Source organism: Camelus bactrianus, chromosome 24 (genome assembly GCF_048773025.1).
Source record: "Camelus bactrianus isolate YW-2024 breed Bactrian camel chromosome 24, ASM4877302v1, whole genome shotgun sequence".
Classification (NCBI taxonomy): Eukaryota; Metazoa; Chordata; class Mammalia; order Artiodactyla; family Camelidae; genus Camelus; species Camelus bactrianus.
The window spans coordinates 16,323,249-16,347,259 of NC_133562.1; the positions used below are offsets into that span (position 1 = coordinate 16,323,249).

The 24,011-nt window shown below is 40.1% G+C and overlaps 1 protein-coding gene and 1 long non-coding RNA gene across 20 annotated transcripts in view; one reads left to right on the forward strand and one right to left on the reverse strand.

Moving 5' to 3' along the window:
- LOC123614515 (uncharacterized) overlaps positions 1-19,232 on the reverse strand; it is a 29,885-nt gene extending 10,653 nt beyond the window's left edge. For both annotated transcript variants that reach the window (XR_012502043.1, XR_012502042.1), the window contains exons 1-2: positions 18,938-19,232; positions 18,497-18,572 (exon numbers count right to left, since the gene is read on the reverse strand). This is a non-coding gene — a long non-coding RNA (uncharacterized LOC123614515). The remainder of the gene's footprint in view (positions 1-18,496; positions 18,573-18,937) is intronic.
- DTNA (dystrobrevin alpha) overlaps positions 1-24,011 on the forward strand; it is a 294,094-nt gene that overhangs the window by 52,952 nt on the left and 217,131 nt on the right. For 8 of the 18 annotated variants that reach the window (XM_045510816.2, XM_010947160.3, XM_045510815.2 and 5 more), the window contains exon 1: positions 19,373-19,597. The exons of 2 other annotated variants lie outside the window; for them this stretch is intronic. The gene's annotated coding sequence lies outside the window, so the exon portion shown is untranslated. Of the gene's footprint in view, positions 1-19,084; positions 19,217-19,371; positions 19,598-24,011 lie in introns of those variants that run through there. 8 more of the 18 variants (XM_010947172.3, XM_010947174.3, XM_010947176.3 and 5 more) reach the window with 5 other exon arrangements.

The following is a 24,011-nucleotide window of genomic DNA, read 5'->3' on the forward strand; positions in this document are numbered from 1 at the left end:
ACATATTTTTTCTCTTCTTGAACATGAAGCAACAATATACTGCAGCAAACATGACAATATTAGCTTTTAGCATCACTTTCAAAGATGAAATAGGCTTCCCTAAAAATACTGTTTTTCTAACATCCTTAAAAAGAAATTGAGATGAAATTTTACATAAGATCATTGGGATCCTTAAGAACTTTTCAGAAGCACTCAATACTGAAATCACTGCCCCCTAGGGATATATTTATATGTATTTTATAACACGTACTCTAGTAAAAGATTATACTCTTTAGAATTTTGAAGGACTGCCAAATGAACTTGTTTTCCCTTCTAAATTACGTATTTGATATTTGGTGGCCTCCCAACATTATAGTTGAGTTTACCAGAGTGATAATGGCTTTCTTACAAGGCCTCTCAAATCTGAAAATGCTTTAATTTCTTCATAAATCAATGATTCAGCTGTATAGAAAATAATCCATTCTCAATGAACCTCATAATTGATAGAAAAATACTAAAATTTGCCATATATGCTAATTATGTTAGAGGAAAGGTTATAAACGGATGCTTAGAGCAATATCTTAAATTATCATCCTTCTTACCTTGGTGAATTTTTTTGCATATTGTGATTTTTATTGATTTTAGAATAAGTCTCATTTTTGCAGCTACTTTTATCTGTGTGTACTTGTGCAGAGGAAAATTGAGAATGCTATATCCCAGCAACTATTCAATTATAGCAAGTTTAATTAAAAGTTAAACAATTGCATGTGTTTTGTTCTATTCTCCAGATCATCGTTATTTGTACTTTAACATGTTAATACCCTTCTTTTTTCTCATATACTAGAATTTATGGTAAAGTTATATGGCTATATTTATGGGTTTTTTTTTTTTTTTTTTTTTTTGTAAAACTAGTTTGGAGCCATTAACTATTGCTTCACTACTGGAGGACATTCATTTATTCTACAACTGTTGAAGATAAAAACTATCACAATGAGGTCAATATTGCTAAAAGCTTCTTTTAAAAGTATACACACACACACACACACACACACACACACACACACACACACACACACACACACACACAAAACCTAAACACCTCTAACTGAATAAAAGAAAGTAAACTCATGTCCATAGTTTCCCCATATTTATTACTCTTCACTGCAGTTACTTTCACCAAAATTTGGAGACCTTAATCTAGGTTCAGGAAATATTAAAAAAAACCTTTTCCTGTTTTTTAGATATGAATTATAATTCTTCAGGAACCCCAAACTAGCCAAAGGTTGGTGTATTCATTCCACCTCTTTCTGTCCTTGACTTCTCCATCACTCAGAAGTTAGTGATAGATGTATTATGCCACGGAAAGTGGGGTCTTCCTCCTTTTCTTTCTTTGCTGTTGCATTCTACTCCTCTTCGCCTTTAATAATCCGAGTAGAAGGAGGAAGCTGAATAATGAGGGAAAGGTCTTCCTTCCTGAGAGTAATAGAGACTCTTACCTGATGATCATTTATGACAGTGAATCTCAAACTGTAGTCCCCAAGCATCAGTGTCAAGATCCCTAGGGGCTTGTTAGAAATACAAATGTCTAACTGTGAGAAGGGCCCAGCAAACCCATCTTTTAACAAGCCCCCAGGCGCTTGTGAAACACGCAAAAGTTCTAGGACCCCTGATTTAGGGAATAATTACTGTGACAATCGCCCATGAGAGAGGGCACAGAAAATTCTACGCTCCTCTTGAAGATCTTCTGCAAATGTGTGGATTAAATGCAGGAAAATTGACATCCTGAGGTCCTGTGCCTTTGGATATATTGCAAAGTAAGAACCTTTGTCCCCAAAATGATTGACTCTGGGACATTTGTGTCACAAGTTACCATATGAGGTTTGAGGACTTCAAAGACTGAGGGATTGTACTGGATTGAATGATCTCCCCTCCCCAATTCATGTCTACCTGGAACCTCAGAAGGTAACCTTACTTGGGAACAGGGTCTTTGCAGACGTGATAGTTAAGATGAGGTCATACCCTATTAAGGTGGGCCTGGTATCCTAGTAAGAAGGTCATGTAGAGAGGCACCCAGGAAAGAAGGAGACAGAGATGGTAGCTATGCTGCCACAAATCAAGGAACACCAAGACTTGAAAACTCCTTTGCTGGGAAACAGGCATAGACAGTTTCTTCCCCAGAGCACCCACGAAGAGCCAACTTTGCTGACTCCTTGATTTTGGACATTAGGTCTATTGAAATAGGATAGGATAAATGTCTGCTGTTTTAAGCAAATCAGTTGTTGCTAAAATTATTACGGCATCTCTGGGACAATAAGACAGAGAACATCATAAGGTTTAAATCTTATGACTTACTCTTGGTCCGTAAAGACCTTCTCATGAAAATATGTTCCATTAGAAGGCTGCCCTGCCCGCCCTCAACCTCTGTTGGTTCCACCCCCGCCTCTGTGCAACCCTCCACCCTTTTAAAGGACCTTTGAAAAGTCTAGCTCTAGCTATGGAAGTCGTATTCTTATTTATTGTTGGAGGAAAAAAAAAACTCTCCTGGAAAAAGTATTCAATGTAAAATCCTTTTCATCGTGGAGAAATAAAGCATTTGTGTATTTTTAGTTAGAAATCATGCCTATTATCTTCCATCCATCTGTCTTTCAATAAAATTTTAGATTGATGTGGATTATGTTTTTAAGCTGCTTTGTACTCACTTGTTCGAATACATACCAAGCCTTTTAATTGGACCATTTTATATGCAAATACCTCTAATACTATTAAGTGTATCTGTGTCTCCTTCTGTTGCTGTTTTAGTTGTGTCATGAATGCACTGACCCTCCAGAAACAGGGTTAATTAGTGTGTGAGTGTGTGTGCGTGTGGTGGCTGCCAGCTGGAGATTTAAGATAAAGAACAGTGATTTACCAAGCAAAGCCCTTTGTGTCTTAAAAACAAAACACGTGTAACTATAAATGATATATTTAGGGAGCTGCCTTAGGATATGGATTTGCATTCACTGTACCCTGTGTGAATAGCTCCGTGTTCTCCTTTGCTATGTCTTTTTTCTCAAATGACTCAGTCAAACCTCTGTCTTTTAATATACAAATACATATTTTAAAAGTCATACGAATTGAAAGAAACATTTAATAACAAGACAACTTTGGTAGGATAATTTAAATGACTTAAAAGATTTATCTTTTTTTAAGATTTGTTAGGTTTTTTTTTTTAACAGTTGTTTTTTTTTGTTATGGTTGCTCAGTAATGCAACATTACTGTTAACATGTAGGGAAAAAAAGCACAGAATGTTTAAGAGCGTGATTTTTCGTGTGCTTTCTTCTATTTTTCATTTCTACAGCCCTCATTTCTAAACCTGCTAATGTTTGTTTCCCCTGACACTTTAACATCCTTAGTCAGTTTGTCAACATTGTTTTCTAGTATTTCTCAATTATTTTTCCCTCAGTAATATTTGAGCTGGCACAAAGATCTCTCTCAAAGATATTTTTGAGACAATTCCCTCAACACAGGATCAATTCTACATTTTAACCCAGCAATGGTAGTGCAGTTTCAATTCCATGCTAAGGAAGCTGGAGTTAACTTTTAAAAACGGACATAGGTCACGGACATAGAAAACAAACGTATAGTTACCAAAAGGCGGAGGGGAGGGAAGGATAAATTAGGAGTTTGGGATTAACAGATACACAGTACTATGTATAAAATAGATAAACAACAAAGGACCTAATGTATAGCACAGGGAACTATATTCAATATCTTGTAATAACCTATAATGGGAAAGAATCTGAATATATATATTCCATATAGGACTGTGTATGTATATATGTGTGTGTGTGATATATATATAGTCTGAATATATATACACACACACATATATATATATTCAGACTATTTTCCATTATAGGAATATATATTTGAATCATGTATGTATGAATATATCTGAATCACTTTGCTGTACACCTGAAACTAACACAACTTTGTAAATCAACTATACTTCAATAAAAAAAAATCAGTGTAAGTGATAAATATTTTGGGGTAAGGTGATAGCATAAAAATGTTATGCTGAATCTGAAGGTATTAAGCAAGACTGCTTGAAGAAGAAAAGCTGTCTTTAGTATATGTAGATTTATGCTATTTCTATACTAATCATTAAGACACACAAACAAACAAAAACCCTTTCCTTTCGTTCTTCCAGTAGATCTATTATGTGTCGAGTGTTAGGTGTTCGGCATAGAGAAGACACTCAGCGTTCTGCTTTCAAGGGAGACTAGTCTAACAGGGAAGAGGGGCCGTAAACAGACAACTATGAACCAGCTTAAATACAGGATGGGGGCACTTGGACGGGGGAAATTCAGATCAGGTACTCTGTTGGTTTCCTACGACCACTATAAGAAATTACCCCAAACCTTGTGGCTTAAAACAAAACAAAAAAATGTACTCTCTCATAGTTCTGGAGGCTAGATGTTCAAATGCAAAGCCCGGGCATGGCCACACTTCCTTGGGAGGCTCTTGGTAGCCTTCTGGCCTCTTCCAGCTTCCGGTGGCCGCGTGACTCTGATCTGCCTCTCTCCACATGGCCTTCTCTGTGTGTCTCTGTCTTCTCCTCTCTTGCCCCTTGAGAGGTGATATATCATTGGATATAAAGCTGGTTCTAATCCAAGGTGATCTCACTTCAAGATCTTTAAAATTACATTTCCAAAGACTCTTTTCCAAATAACATTACATTCTTGGGTTCTGGGTGGGTGTATCTTTTGGGGGCTGTTGTTCAACCCGCTCCAGCTACCCGGAGGAGGGGACACCTTCATGGCAGAGCAGGGTTGAGGGGAGAGGGGGACACTGTGAGTTCTCTTTTAAGCACGGACAGTGAGAAATGCCCAGGTCTTTTCCACTCTCAGCACGACACCCGGCACCCAGGAAGCACTCTGTGGCTGCGGGATAATAACCCTACAATAGATGCACCCATGAAGATGATCAGCAGACAGGTGTACGTACAGTCTGGCGATCAGGAGGGAGGTCTGGATTGGACAGAAGAAGGGATTCGATTACCGAGGGAAGCTGTGTGAGAACAGGAGAGCGAAGCAAGGACCAGGAGACAGTCCATCTTTGAGGAGCTGGTTGAGGAGGAGACTGAGGAGGAAACTGCTGAAAAAACAAGAGGAAAAACGGGAGAGAGGGTAGCCTAGGCGACAGGAGAGGAAAGAACCTTTAGGAAGAAAAAAAAAAAAAAAGGTGTCAGGGTAGGTCAAGCTGATTAAGTAGTATAAAACCTAGATTTGGTGATTTTGATGCTGTAAGCAATTTCAGAATTTAGGAAGCCGGTTTTCAGTGGATTAAAAAATGGTAGAAAGTTTGACAAACTTTTAAAAAAATTTTCTGAGCAGTGTAAGTAAACCAATATATAGGCTTCCCTTCCATCACCCCTGTTGATGAAAATAATAAGTAAAATCAATAATAAGAATAGAAAAGAGTTTTATTTGAACCAAACTGAGGATGAGCCCAGAAGCCCGCTTCCCAGATGATTCTGAGAAACTGCTCCAGAGAAGCAGAGTTTTCAGCAGTTTTATATCTTGTCAGAACAAAGAACATTAAACAGCTCAGAGTTACATTTCTTCAAGGTTTCAAAATGAAAAAGAACTGACCAGCACATGAACAGTGAGTCAGTGTGGCCTTGGCACCTGGGAAGAGGGTCTTATCATCAAAGGAGGACCAGCGTTGGCATCCCAGAAAGAGGGGCATTTAATCTTTTTTTTTTTTTTTAACATTTTGTTATTGAGTTATAGTCATTTTACAATGTTGTGTCAAATTCCAGTGTAGAGCATAATTTTTCAGTTATACATGAACATACATATATTCATTGTCACATTTTTTTTGATGGGCATCAGTCTCTTTATTTAACAAAATATCTTCTTTTTTTAACTTTTTTTATTGATTTATAATCATTTTACAATGTTGTGTCAAATTCTAGTGTAGAGCACAATTTTTCAGTTATACATGAACATATATATATTCATTGTCAAATTTTTTCCTCTGTGAGCTACCACAAGATCTTGTATATATTTCCCTGTGCTATACAGTATAATCTGGTTTATCTATTCTACATATGCTTGTCAGTATCTACAAATTTTGAACTCCCAGTCTGTCCCTTTCCACCCCCTCCACCTTGGCAACCACAAGTTTGTATTCTATGTCTATGAGTCTGTTTCTGTTTTGTATTTATGTTGTTTTTTTTTTTTTAATTCCACATATAAGCGATCTCATATGGTATTTTTCTTTCTCTTTCTGGCTTACTTCACTTAGAATGACATTCTCCAGGAACATCCATGTTACTGCAAATGGCGTTATGTTGTCGTTTTTTATGGCTGAATAGTAAAGGGCATTTAATCTTAATTTTGAACATGGACAGTCTTTACTTCTGGCCAGTGTGCCCTTTTCTTTAATAATTAAATCAAAGCTACCATGTATGTTTGATAGGCCACAAACAGCCTTTTTAGTTAGCACCCAATTCAAGTGAACTCATGAATGAGCCAGAATGACTCCCCTCTATCTCAATATGTGAACATTGCTTTTATCACCCACAATGTACATGTGTCAGAGGAAGGGTTTTTAAAAATTCTGTATGAGGACACACATCTCACACATCTGTGACCTCTTTTCTTTGATCGAAGAGACGGACTGGACAAGTGGCCCTGCCTTGTTGGAGTGGCTGTGCTGTCCCTGCTGGGGCGGGGCTTCTAATCATGTCCACGATGGAAGAACACGGTTCCCAGACCGTGGTTCTGACTCTGTCCTCCAGGTGAAAGGATGTCCTCCGGGCATCCCACTGAGTCGACTGTGACAGCAGTCAGGCATCCGTAACATGGACCCAGAGACCTTCCTTTGAGTCGTGTGAAATGTATCAAGAAGGAAAGGATGATTCAATTTCATACGCTAGAGATTTATAGCCACTTTATAATTTGATTGAATCATCAGCTTTTTCCTTTACAGTGGCACTTACTGTTAAGTGAAGTTTGGTGTTTTTTTTTTTAAATTAATAACTGAAATACCCTGGTAGCTACAATCTCATCTGTTACGAGGACACTGAGCGAACTCTTCTGTCGCCTGTGGTCACTGCACTGCAAATTTGGCCTTTTCAACTCTGGGTTGGGAAACAGTGGGACATTGCAGTTTCTGTTTGTAATTTATATTCCCTCACAACATTCTTGAAGTAGTAACAATAGTAATTACATTCTAGTTCATCTGTGTCAACTGATTTTTTTTTAAAAAATCAAGGAAAGTAAGTTTGGCCATTTTGGACATTGTTTATTTACTTATTTATTTATTTATTTATTTATTTATTTTTATTATCATTTTTTAATTGAAGTACAGTCAGTTACAGTGTGTCAATTTCTGGTGTGCAGCACAATGTCCCAGTCATGCATATACAAACATATATTTGTTTTCATATTCCTTTTCATGAAAAGTTCTTACCAGATATTGAATATAGTTCCCTGTGCTATATAGAAGAGATTTGGGTTTTTTCAATCTATTTTTATATATAGTGGCTAACATTTGCAAATCTGGACATTGTTATTTTAAATGGTAACAATGATCGGCTGGTTTTGAATCATTTTCTCTGCTTTATGGGCTGAGGTGAGGGCAAGTGTGTTCATTTCTTTCACATGCAGATGATGTAGAGTATTTGTCTTTCTCTGTATGACTTATTTGACTAAACATAATATTTTCTAGGTCCATCCACATGGCTGCAAATGGCAGAATTTCATTCTTTTTCATGGCTGAATAGTATTCTATTGCATACATAAACCACATCTTCTTTATCCACAGTGATTTTTAAATATATGTTACACTGTTGCTGGCCACCCAGGCTGTTAATTGGTTTATAACATAATAAGTTTCATGTGTACAATATTACATTTCAACTTCTGTATACACTAGAGTGTGCTTACCACCAAAGTTTAGTTTCCACCCACAATTAAGACATGATCCTAAGGCTTCTTTGGCACAGCATAGAAAAATCCAGCAGTGTATTTTCTATTCTTTTAGCATTTATATTCACAAACTACATATGTGTATCTAATTAGAATTTAATAAGCCTTTCACCCAAGAGAGAATTCTGATCTCTGTAAAGCTTTTATCCTTGCCCTACTTATAATGTCATTATCAAGTTCTTTATTCTGCAGGTTTATTTTTTTTAAAGATACAATTATATGTTATTTTCCTGCATGTTACAATTATGTAGTTTTCTTTACATGAATATTGCTTTTGGGAGAAAATGCTCTTTGAAATATGAGGAAAATGAAACTATTGTTTCTGTAGAAATAGGAATAGTCTATATGAACAATAGATTGGAAAAAGAGGCACGTTCAACGTGAATCTGAGGCTTTGTTGTTCACACTAAATGAAGGGTAATTTTCAAAAAATAAGGCCAAAAAAATGGAATATGGGGTTTCATAGTTTATCAGAAGTCTAACATTTTTACTGCCAGTAATTCAGCATAGTGTGGCCTAGAACCACACTCTACACTGCAGTGTGTGTGTGTGTGTGTGTGTGTGTTGGGGCAGGGTTGGGGGTGGTGTGCAGGGGACTGAATCAGTCTCACATGTGCCAGATCTGGACCTGGGCTTTGCTACGGCTTTACTTACAAATTCAGCTCACTGTTAGCTTTAGGCGTATTGAGGAAGGAAACAGGACTTTCCCTTTAGCTAAACTGAGCTTGGCAATGCTGCAGCAATGTCTTTATGCCCAGCCTAACACCCAGCATTTCTGAACCACAGGAAATCTCCCCCTGCTCTACACTCCAGGTCCCAACTGTCCAGGCTTGAAGACATACTTCTCCACCATGTTGCCCTGACCCCCAGCCACTGGAGAGCTGCTGCAATGAACAGACTGAAGACCTTGTGCACCTTGAGGGGATCTTTGTCAGCTCTCCTGCCCTGCCCAGCCTCTCTCAGCCACCCCTAAACACTCAATGGACGCCGGCAGGAAAGAGTTGGCAGTCAGATACAGAGTCTGTCTGTGGTTGCGGTGCCTTGGGATTTTAATTTATGATACCAGCCCTTTTGCACCTGTTAAAATTTTGCTAATGGCTGAGTTGCTTGTCCTTACATCCCTCTCCTCCCCCGTCCCATGTGGTGAGGGTGTTCCTCCTCTCACCGTGTCCTCAGGAGTGATTAAAGCTGTAGATTCTTCTCTCCAAGGGTTAATCTCATTTTGAAAATTAATTTATCTAAGTTACTTTGGGTCTTCAGTTCTTTGGTGGGTTATTTCATACCTACTGCATTCACCTCCCCACAAACAACCACCCTTAAGTGTTTAAGGTGTGCGTACCGGAAGCTTGTCCACCTTGGGAAGGCAGACCTAGAAGCAGTTTCAAGGCAGGGAACTCCAGAGTCCCAAGTACCCAGCATATGTTGTAGAAGGGAGTTACTGGTTCTTCTTCTAACTCATAGCTGAGTAGGGAAGAACACAAGCCAAGGAGGACCAGGAGGTCCAGGGCAGGGCCTTCCCTGCTCGCTTGGCTAGGTCTGAGGTCAGTACTGATGATAGCGTAGTATTTTGGAGACAGGTGGGAAAACTTCATAAAGAGAAGGCAAATGTAGAGGGGAAAATAAAAGATGCTGAAGATGACCTATGACTCTGCCCAGGGCCAACTCTTAGAGCTATAGAAATAGAATACAGACATCATCTCTCTAAGAGTAGAGGTGGCTTCAATATTGCTGGGATAGTCTTGAAGAAATAGGGTACAGCACATCTTCTAGAAAGCTAATCTCTCCAGACTGACATATTATAAGGAACAGAACTAATGTAAAAGCTTACCTCAATTAATAAAATACACAAACTTGGCCCACCTGAGAATGACTATGACAACTCAAAGGGGAAATGTCTTCACTATCAGATTTTACGTTGCCCTCCAACCAAAAGCAAGCACGGAATGACTGCTGAGATAAACTTAAGATAATTTACTTGTCTTGACTGGGTTAGGATTTAATTGATAGTTTAGGCAGAACTTCAGTTGCAAAAGAAACTTATATTCACTTTTTAAGGTACATAGTTTTTACATATGAAGGAATTATTTATAATTATAGGTGTTCCTATATTTAATTACATGATGGAAGTTTTAATGTAAGGAACTACAACCAACTTCAGAATAAAAAGATAACTTTAATTAAAAGTTATTCTTCACTGTGTCTGATACAGATAATTGTATGCTTTTCTGGGATTTAGCTTTCATTGTAGCCTAAGATATACTTGTAGAAAAATATGAAATATTATGCCTCCCCACACACACGCACAAATGCTGAATTTGTTGGGATCATCTTGGAGAGAGGTTGGAGGATGTGTTTCCTTTTTGAAGCAGTGCTGAGGAGTGAAGGCAGAGAATTATAGTGAATATGGTGGGTGCAACATGTACTTAATCCTACCCTCTCCCTCCCAAAGAAACCCTATATTAAGAGTAAACGAAAATACTCACTAGAATAAAGAAAAGGGAGTGCATAGAACAGCAGAGAGCTATGGACATATTTGGAAAAATGGGAAGGGAATGGCTGAGTGGTCCTTGATTTAGCTGGGCAGAGATGCGGAAACCTGGGTGTCTGCAGAGGAGATGCCAACGAGATGGAAATGGAGACTCCCTAGAGAGTCCTCGAAAGGTTCAAGGACGGGAAGCACAAGGAAGCTGGAGGTGAGAGGTGGAACTGAAAACACGGCTTGGTTGAAAGTCTTCCAGCGAGTAATTGGACCCCAGAGTCGCCTCCTTCACCCTGTGCAGCCTGGCAGCCACCTCTCCCTCACGTTGCAGGAGACACGGCGGGAGGGGGCGTCGCTCCCCGGAGTGACTTAGCTAGACAGGCTGCAGATTCAGCAGTGTGGAAACAGTGGCAGGTGCGGGTGAGGTGTAACAGTGAAGTCTGGTAGACGAAGTGGAAATCTGCGTGTTGAATCGTGATAAACTTCCCTCTATTCCAAGCCTTCTTACCCAGTTTTGCTCCCAGGATCCTGGTAATCAGGGTTGTCCCTCGCAGGCAGAACATTGGAGGTCTCTAGATCTGACTACCCATGGGGGGAGAAATCTAGTTACCCTCGAGGATGTTTCAGGGAAGTCACAGCTTTGTCTAGTCCTAATGCCCATAACGCAGTGGCTGAGTGGATAGTTAAGGAACCTGAGAAGTGGCAGAAAATTGCTAACATAAAACATACCAAAACAAACAAACAATTGAAGGAAACAAAGATTGCAGGATAGAGATGAAAGCTTTAAAAAAAAAATCCTGAAATGTATGTACTCGATATTAGAAAAGGAATTATATCCATGCAACACACATGGTGTTATGAAAGAGAAACAGTTAAGAGACAAACAGAATTCTTAGAGACTAAACATCTATTAGCAGAAATTAAATATTCAACAGGAGAGAGATGAGGAACTATTCCAGGGAGGAAGGGGTAGAAAGAAGATGAATAGAAAAGATAATAAAATGAGCAGATCAGTCTAAAAGGTCCAACATTAACTGAAAGGAGGTTAGTTTTAGAATGAAAGGACAGAGGAAACAGGGCTCAGAAATTACACAAAAATATAATAAAATTTCCCTAGACTTGGAGATGATGAGTAAAAGTCCCTTGAGAATCAAACACAAACAATGGGGGGGGGGGGAGGACCCCACCAAAGTATGCTGCCATGGGCTCTTAGAACACCAGGAATAAAGAAGAAATCATATTTGGATGAGGGAACAGAATGACTTCTCAGTAACAGCCCTAGGAACTACAAGTCAGATGAAGAAATTCCTTGAAATTTTTAAGTAAAAGTATTTCTAAACAATGAACTCTAGTCAAGCTACTGATTAATGAAAGAAGAGAGGAAGAATGTTTTCATGCTTTCAAGTTCTCCAAAACTTTGTCTGTCCTGAGCATCTTTCCCAGGAAGCGGTTGGAGTTTATGCTACCCCACCCACCCAGGGGGGAGTCCATCAAGAAGAAGAGAACAAAGAATCCAGCAAAGGGGCTCAACACCGCAGAGAAGCAAAAGCCAGTCTCAGGATGACAGCTTAGAAGCACTATTGCTGCAAAAGGGACCAGTGCGGGGGCAGGGAGGGGGATGCTGAAAAAGTAATTGATACATTTGCCTATATTAAGACAAATGTTGCATGTCTATCGGAGAGTTTGCGGGGGGGGGGGGGAATGTAATAATGGCAGATAGAAAATTAAGCAAACTAAAACATGACACAACTACCAATGGCAAGAAAAAGAAAACTGTATAAAAGAAAGGAAATGGATCATATATCCCATGTGGTTTACATGTAAACGATACATGCACGTGGCCAAAACGATGTAAACATTGGTTAGTGCTTCATCTAAAATCGTTGTGTAATTAAATTGCATGGATTAAGGGAAGAAGAGTGTGTGTGTGTGTAAGAAAGAGAGATTTAGAGCACACGTGCTGGAGGAAGTGTGTGTAAGAACTACATTCTTATCTTCCATAGTAGAAGGACAGTAGATAATATCGACATTTGAAAAATAATAAAAAAGTTGTACGAGAGCATCATTTAGGAATATCGAATAATCGTCATAATGAATAGTTGCAAGTTGAAGGCATTGGTCTCTGGGATTCAAGTGGAAGGAGGGGCAGGGTTGGGATGGGACATCCTTTTAAGCTCTGTCATTCTATACAGCTTTTAAAAATACGTGCATACTTTTTTTAATATATAAAAGTTACACTTTTAAAATAAACTGAATGCAGTGACTTCTAGAGCTCAGCGGTGTTCAAGCTGAGCCTCCCAGATGCCTGGAGGTTTCTTCAGGGACTGCATGTGGGAGAGGGAGCTGCGGAGGGGGTCCTGAGCTTCTGCTAAAGCTGTGCAACATCATGGTCAAGTTTCAGTGAATTCTTTCCTTTGAACAAAGGATTCCATAGCAAAACAACAATGACAACAACCAACAGGTTTGAAAAGCCCTGATTAGCCACATGCTCATCTGGAGAAAATCTGCTCCCGAATGAATTAGCTGAATACAGTCATCGCCAGGCTCCTTCCAGCTTGCCCATCACCTTTCGTGTTCCTTTACCTCGTCCAGTACAATTGTCCTATTTCCAACTCTGGATAAATCTCAAGAAACTTGGCGTAGAACCAGTTTGTTTGGGTTTCAGTAAGGACTGGATGGTTGATGATGAAAATGTACACAGGTTTGAAGTGATGGCATTAAAAACCTTTTCACTTTTCTCCCAAACCAAATTGCATCCTCACTTCTTAAGAGGCATCAAATGTGGAAAATGCTGCTGGAGCTCAAATAAGTGTTGTAATAGCAGGACTCTCTGTGTCCCTAGGAGGAGGTTAGATGTTCTAGTTTTGCCTAGTGATATAGTTATGATTGTGCTCAAATTAGGGTTGAATTTAATCCCATAAGGAAAAATACCCCTCCCCCGGCTTAAAGGAAAAGATCCAAATAAAATCGTGACTGTTAATACTGAGGATAATCCCTATCATTTATACGTGTGGAGTATCGATTGTTCCCTGGGCTACAGACCCTCTCAAAAACAAATCATCCTTAACTCGGTGAGTTTAATTTAGGGAAAAGTCAAATGCTGATATAGATACTCTTGAGAAAGCTATTCCCTCATCAACCAATCTCTCTCTCTCTCACCCTCCCACCACCCCCGCCACATACACACAGTTTGAAGTGTTGTACGTCTTCTGTGGGCATCCACTATTTCTAAGTCTAAAATAACTAAGAGCTTCTTTGCCAGAAAGAGAAAGAAAAATACCATATGATGTCACTTATATATGTAGAACCTTAAAAAGGACACAAATGAACTTATTTACAAGACAGAGACAGACTCACAGACAGAAAACAAGCTTATGGTTACGAGGAGGAAAGGGGATGGGGAGGGATAAACTGGGAATTTGAGATTTAAAGATACAGACTACTATATATAAAATAGATAAACAACACAATTCTACTATATAGCACAGGGAACTATATTCAAGACCCTGTAATAGCCTGTAATGAAAAAGAATATGAAAAGGAACAGACACACACACACACACACGTTTAACTGAATCACTATGCTATATACCATTGTAAATCAGCTATACGTCAATAAAAAAGAAAAATAACTACATATAATTTTATATAAAGTTTACATAAAATATAACATAAAATGTATGCACTCATTTTATGTATTTTATATATTCTTATTTTACATGTATATCTCATTTAAGTTGACAACTTTTTGACGTATGTAGTAGTATTCTCATTGCAGAGATGAGGAAATAGTGCCCCAGGTTGCATGGATGACAGGGGGTAAACACAAAAAGAAATCTATATTTTCTAACATTCTACTTGGGCCAAACACCCCTTAATTAATAAAAGACTAATTTTTATTAAAAGCATGCATAGTACATAAAAAAAAAAAAATCCCGGATCGCATATATAGGATGACCAGCTAGTCCTGGTTTGCCTGGGACTTTCCTGGTTTTAGCACTGAAAATCCTGCCTGCAGGGAAACCCCTCAGTGCCATTCAAACCAGGATGTTTGGTCACTTTACAGACAGTGCTCAGCCTAAAAGGCTGTAATAGATGCCTTTCATGGGAACTGAGAGAGAGAGACAAGAAATGCAAGTAGAGGAAAGTGATCGAGATGGTTTATGGAGACAAGGGTGAAGATGATTTCTCACCCATATCAAAGAAAATCGGTCTTAGCAACCACAGCAACACGACAGAACAATTACCACAACTTGACAAAAAGTTTCCTATAAATAAATAAATACATCTGTAGCTTCATGATCCATGTCAATATCATGAAGGGTCCAAAAGACACCCAAACTGGACACTGCCAAATCTTGAACTGTGAAGCATCCCATGAGAAGTAATCACCAAACACACAGCCAGACATCCTAGGACTAGCCATCCTCATCCCCCCCTTACACCTTGCTGTCCTCAAGAGTCTGCTGCGTCCAAGGTGCTGCCCCCAGTCTGGGTTACAGCCTGCTGCCTGCTTCTGCTGGGCCAGATTCTATTCCCAGATCCATTCCCTTGTTCTCACTGGTGTCTTCAAGATCACTCTTTTTCTTGCATGCTTCTCTCCAGGCCCTTTCTTCGCATCAACAGAAGCCCCTTTAAGCTTCTTCTGGGTCTCTTTCCCCATTGGAGCCTCCCACTTCCCTTCCGCTCCTCTCCCAACCCACCTGCCTTTCCAGAGACTCAGAGAAGAGAGAGAGATACCTCTTCAAAGATGAGGAGAGAGAAGGAATGAGGACAGGCTGCATGTATTCTTATTTGAGTATTTTGGGGGGGGGGTGTATGTGTGGACCCATAAATCATTTAGCTAGGATTCCTTCTGGCCTTCACCTTTCCTCCTAGTGCCCACAGGTGTTCTCAGATAGTTGAAATCATGAGGCATGTACGTTTATATGCTATGATTGTTAATCCATATCTTTCTGTTGTCTTCAAAATTATCATTGTTCCCAGTTATCCTCCACCAAACATGAAATTATAATTAGTATATTTATACATACGGCCCCTTTTCATAACTAGGGATATTTTCATACCCTCGGCATTCAAACTGAGTGCCTGTTTCATCCCATTTTGAAATTGATTGGCATTTAATAAGATTATACATAGCATGCTGCTGGGGTTTTTATATTCTTAGCAAGATTTTTTTAAATTGAAGTATAGTCAGTTTACAATGTTGTGTTAGTTTCTGGTGTACAGTATGGTGATTCAGTATATATATATATATATTCCTTTTCCTATTCTTTTCCATTATAGGCTGTTACAAGATACTGAACATAGTTCCCTGTGCTGTACACTAGGAACTTGTTGTTTTGGATCCATTCCATATCTGTTGTTAGAGTCTGTTGTAATAGTTTTTCTGCTTTTTCTTGGGCAGTGTCTGTTTTAATTTCTTTTCAAACAACTACTACTTGGATTTATTCATTTCTTCCATAGGAACAAAAACCACTATTTACACCCCCCCCCAAAAAAATACAAACAAACTCACTTTTATATAAAGAGCATCTTAGTCCATTCAGTCTGCTATAACAATATACGCAGACTGAGTGGCTTATAAATAACAAATTTATTTCTCACAGTCTGAAGGCTGGAAGTCAAAAATCAAGATGCCTGCAGATTCGGTGCCTGCTTCCTGGCTCACAGAGGGCCATCTTTTTCGCTGTGTCCTCTCACGGTGGAAGGAACAAAGAAGCTCCCTGGGGCCTCTGATAAGGGCACTAGTCCCATTCATGAGGGCTCCACCTTCATGATCTAGGCCTCTCCTAAAGGCCTCACCTCCTAATACCATCACATGAGAGATTAGGTTTCAGTATGAATTGAGGGGGGGGGCCACAAATACTCAGTCTATAGCAAATAGTGTATAATTTTAAAAAAATAATGATATGGAAAAGACACACACAAAAAGTCATCCACAAAACTATCACCATGAGAATAGAGCCTCTGTCCGTGTCTTCAGGATGCCAGGGAGGAAAAGGTAACAATGACCGGACTCTTCACGCAAGGGGATGCCTGACAGATCAGCTCCTAAGACCTGAATTTGAACACCTTGTTTACCCGGCTAGGAGCCTGCTACCAGCATTTGCCATCCACAGAACTGTGCTAAGACAGTCTATTTCTGGAGAATGGAGCAGAGATTAACTGCTCGCTCGTGATAAATCAAGGGTATTTGATTTGCCTGTTACATGCCCAGTTTTCTTTGGAAGCAAGCCCTGGAAGCTATTTTTCTGATCAAACCCTAACTCTCCTGTTAGTGCTTATGAAAGAGAAAAATAACATTTACTCATGATAAAGACTGAGTTCTAGCCATTATAAATCTTATCAATTGCCTTGTGAAGGTTAGGGGGGAAGAAAGAAGAAAAAAAAATTCCCGTGTGCTCACTTAACCTTGGGTTTGGACTAATGCTGTCACTACCCTTGCAGAATGTTCTGGAATTTCATGGATCGAAACAGATGAAAATATAAAAGGAGATGAAGTTGGAAACCTACGGAGATACGTGACTGATGACTGTTGTACTCTTAAGGAATGGCGAGTGACGACCCAATGAAGAAAACTGTTTTAGTTTACTAGTTAATATGAAATATTAGGAGGGCCTAATGTTTCCTTTTTTCTTTATTTCCCTCAGAAGCCAGCAAGATCAACAGAAATAATCTTAGCAGAATATGCCAAGTTGGTATTTAGAGTCATTCACTCACACAGACACGAAACGCATAATGATCTTTCTTTTTTTTTTTTTTTTGCTTCAGTAGAGGTGCTCAGTGCCTAATATACCCTCCATATAATCTTTTGATTGATGGCTTGAAAAGAGATATAATTTTCTCCCCCAAATCATTCAGACAAATGCAAGATATATTATCTAAAATGTGAGCCAATGTCTAACCATTTTTCTTGGGTTAAAATGTACACTTTTACATAAGCATTTTCAACAAACATCTCCTGAGTGTCGGTTACATATAAATGTTCACTCAAAGGTACCATGGAAGTAAGTAGTGTGACCGAATGTGAACCAGATGGCCTACCGCCAACTCTGTCCACTCTTCTTAGCTCACATGTGTTTTGACACCATCCATTAGCCTCGGGGAGGAGTGTTTTGACAGAGGGAAGAAGAACCCCAAAGACAGGGCTGCGTGCTCTCTGGGTGAGTGGTTTGTTCTCTTTATTTCTGAAGGCATTCGGATGCCTTTATCTATCATTATGACATAGAGCTTGAAATTTCCCTTAGTTAATTGGCTTTTGGAAGAAGAGTAAGGGAAGTTTCTTTCTCCTCTCCCTCCTTCTTATAACCTTTTTGGTTTTTTTTTCAAGGACATCCAGTAACAGGCAAAAGAGTGAGCAGGTTGGTAGCATGCCCGTCTATCTGGGGCATCAAATTAGCCTGAAATAAATTAGTAATGTGATGCTAGGTTATCAAGTGTTCACTCACGGTTCCCGAAAATGGTCTTGTTCAGATGTGGTAAAAGATCACCTCCAGCAGAAAATGTCAAACCCACCATAAACAAACAAAGAGCAAGCTTTCTTTTTGGAGTTAGCCTTCTGCCATTGGATAATTTTGAGACGGCTGCACAAGTTGCAAGGAGCAGCTGTGCCCACACCACCGCCCTGAGCCCAGCCAGCTGACGCTTGCCTGGAGTTGGCCTCCACCGCCGGAGGAGATCTGGAAACCCCAAGGTGCCTGGGGTTGTCGTGGGTCTGACTGCCGAAATTACAGACCCTCTGTCAGGGCTATCAAGAAGGTGTCTGACCCATCACATTGCACAAAGTACATTCACAATTTTGAACAAAGAGAGGCAAATTATTTTCTGCAGTGGTGGATCTGACCCCAGTAACCACTACATCAATATTAAAACAACTTTATGAGTAGTGATTTGAAGGGACTCCACATGATTCATTCTGGCCAGATCCTGTTGGAGGAAATATATTTTCCCCTCATTTCCATTCACTCAGTTTTTCTTTGTTCGGACATGGGTGTGGAGGTGTATTATATGTGCCCCCCCAACACACACACACACACTTTCCCTCCCAGTCCTCACCAGAGTTTGCAAGACAGTTCTGGAAAAGATTTGCCAGGGAGATCAAAGTGTTTCCTGCACCCTCTCCTCCTGCTGTCTGCAATGTAAAACAAAGGACACCTGAATCAGTTTCTTCACAATTCCTAGGAGCAAGGGTTTCTCTCGCAGCAAAGCCACGGAATGAACAGTTGCCTCTAGAATACTGTCAAGCAGGCAGCATGACTGTTTCTTCCCGTAATGGGTCCCCACTCATTTGCTAATAAGAAAAAACTCAGCTGTTAACAAAAGAGTTGCCATTTCACTTTCTTTTTTTTTCCCCCACATCTACGGCCATTTGGGGTAAAATTATATGTGAACATTAAAACTTAAACGCGATGCAACAAGAAAAATCTTTGTAATGCCTCCCAAATATTTGCCCCGTTTCTCCACAAAGTTAAGAAAACACAAAATCAGGAAACTTACTTGTTTTTGGATTATGTATACCTGGGAAGTTTTTTTCCTGCTGAGTAACAGAACAAAACTTGAGCTGCCTCGCTTTCTGCTTCCAGGAATGCCAATCAGAGAACATTCTTTTTCAGACAGCCAAGTTTGGAAGTCAGTTGGTTTCTGGCAGCAAGCAGGGGGAGGGGATGGTGGTGGGGAGAGCACAGTGAGCCCTCCTCCTCGGGCTGGTCTTCAGCTCCCAAGTGTTTCCGTAATAGCCATCAATGAAAGCATCTCCTTTTACCCAAGCGGAGACAGGTAAAGAGACAGCTGAATAAATCAGCATTAGCTGTAACAGCGGAAGCTCAGCCTGAGCGTGGGGGGTGGGGGGTGGAGGGCGGGCGTTTGACAGGCTGCCATTGGTGAGTTTACCAAAGGCGTCTGCCAGTGGGACTTGAGTGGAATGTGAAACCAAATCATTTTCAAGTTAAAGATAGACACTGTACACACCAGGATCCAGAAGCTGGATTTTAAACTCGCGCCTCTCCCCAGCATTTCACAGAGTCCTGTTGCCATCTCTGCTGTAATTAACCGTTTGATTGAGGTTTCTTCTTTAAGTGAATGTGCTAAGAATTCGTATACGTTCGGGATGTGCTGGAGTTAAAAGGATTTGAGAGATCATGGTGTGCGTACGCTAGGGTAAGTGGAAAGATTGGTGTCAGGCACGTTGCTCCTCTGGGAAGCTTCATGCTGAGTTTTTCTTTTTTTATGGGTGCGAGTGAAAACGTGAGAGTGAGGATTTTCCAGCGTTGGAACTTGCTTTCCCTTTCTTGAGATAGTTGGCATTTTACAGTTTGTGAAGTAGAAAGAAACAAAGTATTTCAGATAGTTGTGAGCTTGACCTTGTAACTTCAGTTTTGCTTTACCCTTACTTACTTTCTTCTCTATTAACTCTCTTAAACACCCGGCATTTCTTGAATTACAACGTTGGTAGTTAAATGTCACAACACTGACTAAATGTTACTAAGTCCGGGATGCCATTGGATGTGACTATATTATCAGGAGATAAGAGTTACTTCCCTCGCTTGGCACTACGGCTTTTTTTAATTAAAAAAAATGAGAAAAGAAAATAATAAAAGAAGGGGGAAAGAGGTGGTGTGCAGTGCATTAAGGAGCCTTTAGAAGATATACTATTTTTTTAGAAAAAAATAAATGAGAAAAATAGGCAATTTTCCATTGAAGAGAACAGTTTATTAATAGAAGTTATTTTTTGGTGTCGCCTCATTAATTCCAAGCAGGTTCTCCTCCAAAAAAAGCTGATACTTGCTAAGCAAATAGAGGCGTTCTGATTATACGAGCTTGAGGGTGTGGGACGGAAAGTTGTCTGATTTGCTCCTGACTCGCTGGGTGTTAAGGATTTCAAAACTCTTTTTTTTCAAAGGAAGAATGACAAACTTTAATCGTCTTCATGTTTTGACCATGTATAGGTTTGGTTTCTTGTTTTGTCCAGTGACCTCTTGGCTCTCATAGAGACAGCTTTTCCAAACTTGCAGAGTGTTCCTTCTGAATAAATACTGTCCATAATAGTCACAGAGTCCGTGGAGTGAACTGGAAATTCTACTTTATATGGGATAAATAAACGTGCTGACGTTCTTATTACAGAGTGTGGGGCCGAACAGTTGTTGCATGTAACTGGCCAGGTTTTGTTCTGTCAAATAGACCAGAATCTAGTGAACTAAGCTGGCTGACCTGCGTGCAAACAGTGAATGACTTAATATGAACCTTTCCTTCAACTTTGGTAAGGATAAATAAGGGACCGTATTACTCTGATACAGTGAAAAATGAGAGAGGCACTTGTTCTTACAACCATTTCGTTAGATCACAGTTAACCTTCCCTAATCCTCATAATTAACCCATTAGGTTGTAAGAGTTGCAGGTAAGTTTCACTTCTCTGCGAGCGGATGGTACCTTTGTACATTTTCCCTGGTGACATTGGACGCATGTCCTCCCTGCCTTACCCAGCTCTGTCCTGGACTGTTGGCAAGAGGATTGAGCCTGGCAGGAATCATAGGTGTCTCCCAAGAAATTAGTGAGGGCACGCACACGCGCGCATGTGTGTGTGAGCACCGTACACACAAGGACACACAAACACGTGTAAACTTACCTTGTACTTAACTAATATATTTCTGATTGAATTATGCACATAAGTAAAATTATATTAGGCTTATCAGTGTGGGGCTTTTTTTTGTTTCCAGTGTGTCAAAAGAAAACCCCTTCCTCAAAAAAACACAAAATTTAAAAATTCTAAAATGTAAGAATTTTGAACTTAGGTGGCCAAATAGTGTTGACAAGGGGGCCAATGAACATTTCTCTGCTCCTGTGACTCACTCACTGTTTCTAGTTCCCTGCTGACGTCACCAAGCTTGGATGTTATCTCTTCAAACGTAGCAAGTGAAGTCGTTTTATGACGTATGTCTGCTAATTCTCATATCTCAAGAATTACTGAGATTTATTCTTATAATTATTGTTCCTATCAGTTCTCACTCATGGTGTCTTGTTTGCTTGGTTGCTTGGCTACCTCTGACTCTGCTGGAAATGTGTTTTTTTAAATTACTGGTAAGAAAAAGTTGAGAGCTAGTGGTGATGATGGTTTCCTCCAAAGAGGGTCTGAGTTTGCTTCTGCCAGGCCCCTGGGGGCAATGCCAGGCCAGAATCACCTTAGTCAAAGGGCAACACGAGTGCCAGAAGCTAGGCTTCAGGTCTGTGTGAGGAACAGCGGTTTACTGGGGGTTCACGTCTACCCCGAGGGAAGTGATGGCCTGTTGAGGTCCCAAGTGAAAGCTGGGCTAGCGTGTTAAAGCTCTCATCTGACGGCCACGGGCCCTGTCGTTCCCACGAAGCTCGTAAGGCCGCCCGGCGTCCAGCTGGTCTCCCAGACCTCTCGTTCCTGATACTCAGATGCCCGGGAGCAAAACCTTTCAAAGACGGGCATCTCCCTCTGAGTTCTGGTCTTCTGCTGAATTTCCGTGTCTTCACCATCTTATTGGCTCTTTGCTGTTCTACATTTTAAATATTTTCCGTTACCGCGGTGGGAGTGTTGGTCCGAATTATCTCGTTGCTGTGACTAGAAATAGAAACTCACTCGTCTGCTTTTATGCTCGTTTTGTTGATATTCCTCATTCTAGAGAAGCTCTCAGGCAGTCTGCTGAGGCGACTGATGATCTCTGTCCATTTGTCTGATTTGGGGTTACAGTTGTGGCCTGGTCTGTTTCGGCTTTTTGGAGGACTTTGCAAATGCAGGTTTCTGATTGGAAGAGCCCCGCGTTCCAGCCTGATCTGAGCTGTCAACAACACTTAGCAGCCCTTTTATTTGTCCCTCTCGGGCCCCTCAGTCTCTCTAATCCACCCCCACGGCCATCACTCTCAGCTGTTGACCTTGACTCTTCTCGCTTTCCCTTGGCCCGTATCCAGTATCACCACATTTGAAAAATCATCGTAAATAAGTTCCCCGCTTTCCATTCTCTTTGCAACTTCAGGGCTTCATCCCCTCACTTGGCTGCTCCTGTGGTCTCCCAGTTGTTCTTCTGTCCCCAGGTTCTACCCTCCAACATATCCCCCTACTGGGACCAGCACACCCGTCTTCTAAAGTCGCAGATGCAAGTGGGTTATTCCCCCCCTTAAAAATCTCTCGTGGTTCACCATTCCCGTCAATATACATTCCTTAGTATGTCTTACTGTGTCACAAAGCCGCAACCCGTGTCTCTAACATCACCACCACAACCACTGATTACCTCCAACACGTTACGTTAGTCCCCTGTGATCGCTGCCTCCAGAGAAACCCACACACAGTTGTATGTCTGCTTGACTACCCACTAGTCTGGTGGTGGTTTTTTTTTTTTTTTGGTTTCTTTTTTATTTGCCCAGAATGCCCAATGTGGGCACAATTTTCCTTGTGGGCAAATCCCACTTCTCCTTCGATGTGGATCTCATCCCCTGTCCATTCACTGTGTAGCTCACCCCCTGTTCTGGGTGGCCCTGATGGCCGGTGTTGTGTCTTACTCACGTTTATTCTCAGTGACCATCACGTAGAAACCATTCAATACATGTTTAAGGAGTGAACACACGACAATTTGGAGGGAGGTTTTCCTCAACCACTCCTTTCTGACTTTATTCTGTTTTATTCTAAACATCGTATTCTTTTCACCTTAGGCTCTTTGTCTAGAATGGTGATCATTTGTCATCCTTGGTGTCAAGTAGAATCAGTTAAAAATTTTTCGTTATTGTTACTTTGGTGGTGGAGGGGGGAAGGTTATCTGTTTTCATTTTTGCCAAATGAGACTATATAACTTGATTGTGATGACAAAAGAGATGGTCGAAGTGTAAGTATGATAAATTAGCTGTGTATTATCAGAGAGATTCATAATCAGAAAGGAAGTCATCGAGTTGGAAAATAGACATGTTCCAACAAATCCAGCCCAGAATGCTAGACAGCACAAATAGAAGAAGTCAGGATGACACAACAAAATTAAAAGCATCTCACTGCACACAGCCTGAATCTGAACCATCAGATTGGTTCCGATGGTTGTTTGGCTTGTTTTCCGATCGCAGTGTGTGCTAGAAGGAAAGCGGTGGCTTGCTTACGGGATATGACACTGTGACCCTAAATCTTCAAGTCGGTTAAACTTTTTCCTTAAAAAATTTTAAGGCCTTAAAGTACAGTATTAATCTTTTTCCTATGCTGAGTTTAGAAAACTGCATTTATTTGTTAAAAACTGAATAGAGTTGGTGGGAATCAGAGGAAGAGGAAATACAGCTTATTAATTCTAAGGATGTTTAACCAATTTCGTATTCCTCAGAACACTTATAAACTTTTCACACACATATTATATGCCTTTGATATACAAACTCCTGCGATTTAGAAAAAAATAAGAAACTTGGTTTATGTTTTTCCTTATATGGGGCTCTTTTACCTCCACAAAGACAAAAAGCCCTAATATGAATGGAGTTAAAATTTATCTTAAATTTTTTTTGACTGTAACTCTAATGTTCAAGTCATTGTTAAGATGAACACACAGATTTCTTCATCACAAAATGTGAAAATAATATATATTAA